Below are 3381 nucleotides of genomic sequence, written 5' to 3'. Positions count from 1 at the left end.
AAAAAAAAAAAAAAAAGACGGAACAAACAAGACAGAGGGGGACATGCGGCCTGCTTTTTGGATCAGACTCAGCATTTAGCTTTCTGTCTGTCCTCACCCTTGTGATTTAGCAGCAGCTGACCTGTGATCCAGTGGTGCTAGCCCTTCTCTACTATCTCTACCGCAGTGGCCTGGTGTGGCCGAGGACTCCTTTTGAAAAGGCTTCAGCCTTCAGCATCCTAGCCCATCCTCCACGGCCGTCGCCTCACTAGAAGCTTGGGCTGGAGTCTGTGGGACAGCCCGGCACAGATGGAATGCCGCCAGTCACAGGAGATCCCGAGAGAGATAAAAAGCACATCTCTGACCACTTCTTTACCAAACAGACCCGAGGTGTGTAATTAAAGGCCCTGGGACTCTGCTAGAAATAGGTTTAAACTTGAGGTAATCCCTTCTGGCACTTCCTCTTCCTAATAACCATCAACAAAAATCAAACAAATCCACCTGGCTCCAGCCAGTGAGTCTGTAACCAGCAAAGGTCACGGGAGGAGCGATAAGAGAAGAAAGCTGCCACAGACCACGTGTTACTGGAAACACATGTTGGGGCGCGCTGGCGAGCGACTCCTGCCAGGTCCATCCCGGCGCTGGGCTGAGCCTCTGCTGAGGAGACGGCTCTCCCCGACTGCGAAGAGCAGTGCCAGCCAGTGCGGCCACTTGTGCGGGAAGGCGCATCGGAGCGCTCACAGGTGCCATACGCCCTCCCCTTCGTTTCCTCTCTGGCAGGTGTGACTGAGGGCAGAGAGGATATAGAGGTAAGGCAATTCTTAACATTCTCTGAATTAATTTCCATCTTCCCAGAAGTAATGCACAGCCACTACCGAAAATGCTCATAAGCAAAACAGGATAAATTTCTTACCCTAACCACCAATAATGTCCCACCATGCCTGTGATCCCAGATATTCAGGAGGCTGAGGCAGGAGTATCGTGAGTTCAAGGCCAGCTTCAGCAACTTAGTGAGACCCTGTCTCAAAAATTTCAAAAAGGGGTAGGGATGTAGCTTAGTGGTAGGGCACCTGCCTAGCATGCATAAGGCCCTCAATTCAACCTCCAGCATAATGCACACAGTCACACACACACACACACACACACACACACACACACCTTACGCCAGTGTGCAGTGGTTACCCTATTTTGGTGTATTGGTTACAGGTCATTTTTCAGTGCGTGCGTGTGTATATAGGTGTGAAATGCATAAACACGTAGGGAAATGTTTTTTCCTATACTTTCAAGCTGCTTTACACTGTTTTACTAGTAAACTTACACTACTGTGACAAAATGAGTAGACTTGGGGTTTCAACAGAAACTTACTTTCTCATGGGGGCTGGAAGATCAGGATCAAGGTACCAGCCACTTTGGGTTCCCGGTAGAGACTCTGGTCCTGGCTGGGTCACCATGTCCTCACATGAAGAAGAGGGAGCCCTGACTCCCTCTCAGATGACCTCATTTAACCTCTATCACCTCCTCACAAGCCCTGTCTCAGTCATGTGGGGATTAGAGCTCCAGCATATGAATTCTGAGGAGACAGTTAAGTTGAGAGCAACCTGCAAACTCATTTTAGCCTACTTTTTGTTTCATTGAATTTAATTTGGATCTTTTTTTATAATCCTGTGTCCCATCATTTGAAATGACTGAGTTGCACTCCGTCACCCGGCCACACCATAATTTACTGTTGCTGAATGTTCGGGTTATTGCCATAGCCGTGCCGTGGTTAACCTCATCAGCTTGACTGGCTCGAGAGAGATGTAGGAGATTAGTAAAGGACACCTCTGGGTATGTCCGGGTGGGTCATGGGAGTGTGAGCTTGGGGACTGTACCGCGTCTGGTCCCTGGCCTCTTCCCCTCCGGCTCTTCCCTGCTCTCTGCTCCCCAGATGCCATGAGTTGCCCTCTGCTCTGCCACGTCCTTCTGCCTTGATGTTCCTGCATTGGAGCCAGCTGACCAGGGACTGAGTTATCTGAAACGACCCCCTTTTCTCCTTTAAGCTGTGAATGTCAGGCATTTTATCCCCACAGTGAAAAACTGACTTCGAACCGACCTCTTGCCCCATTAAGCTCACCTGGAAACATCCTGATGATGGGGACAAACAGGATTTTGGCTGAAAGGGTGGGTGTGCCGAGGCTTGAGCTGCTGCAGCCACTGCCAGGGAGAAGCTTGGGTTTCTTAGAGACACCTGAGTTGTACTAGGTGCCTGAGGACCTTGAGGACAATAGGGGTGCGGTTAAAAGCCAATTAGGTCCCTCCTTGGTGCTGAGGAGAGGGCAGACACAGAAGAGGGAGTGGTCAATCAGGATGATACTGCCTACGAAGTGGTGGTTTACTGAGGCCAGTCAATGCAGAGCTGAAAGAAGCTTTTTTTTTTTTTTTTTTTTTTGAGACAAGGTCTCACTACGCAGTTCAGGCTGGCCTTGAACTCATTTTGTAGCTCCGGCTGACCCCGAGAACTCTCAATGATCCTCCTGCCTCAGCCTCCCGAGTGCTGGGGTTATAAGCATGCGCCACCATGCCTGGCTTTGAAACAGGCTTTGAAGAACAGAAAGTCTTCATTCCCTTCCTGGTGTCTGGGACTCTGTGAGACACTCTGGGTCCTAGACACTCTGGTGATGCCCTGCCAGACAAGGCCCATGGTAGCTGGATCTGGTGCTGCACTTGGGCACTAAGGTTAAGCAGGCCACCTATCTGCTCTCCCAGGTGTTGTGTGTGATATTTGTAGCAGGGGCACTGCGGTGAGGGAGGGTTGCATGTGGAAGTGTTGAGCCGCTGGCCCAAGGCACACAACAGAGACGGGAGAGCTGGGCTGTACCCCAGGTCCCCCACGGCACAGTCTGCATCAGGCCATCGTGCCATACCGCCTCATTATGGTGCATTTAGGAAAGCTTCCTGATCAGGAAGGGTATGAGTCACCTTTTTATTACTGGGACAGAATAACGTGCACAACCTAAAGGAGAAGAGGTTAATTTTAGTGCATGACTTCAGGGGTTTCAGGCCACAGCCAGCTGGCTCCAAGAAAGAAATATGGCAGAAGGGCAGGGCAAGGAAAGTTGCTCACCTCATGACAGCCAGGAAGCAGGATGAGAGGGAAACAGCCAGAGAAGAAAGGGCCAGGGGCCAGATTGAGCCCCACGGGCACACCCCAAGGGACCCGCCCCCCTGGAGGGGAGGGATATTTCCTTGGGGACAGAGTTCTTGCTGAGCTCTTGTTTTGCCCATTTGCTGCTCAGTCAGAATAGGAGTTGCGCCAGGACTGCAGGGCCCCGTGGCTGCTAGAGGCACTGGGGGGAAGCCATGTGTGGGAGGCTGTGCCAGGAAAGTGGCCCAGCTGTGTGTCATGTTCTGCCACAGCCCAGA

This window comes from Chinchilla lanigera, unplaced genomic scaffold (assembly GCF_000276665.1).
Source record: "Chinchilla lanigera isolate Chin_1 unplaced genomic scaffold, ChiLan1.0 scaffold00014, whole genome shotgun sequence".
In the NCBI taxonomy this organism is placed as follows: domain Eukaryota; kingdom Metazoa; phylum Chordata; class Mammalia; order Rodentia; family Chinchillidae; genus Chinchilla; species Chinchilla lanigera.
Note: the sequence above shows the minus strand (reverse complement) of the source record.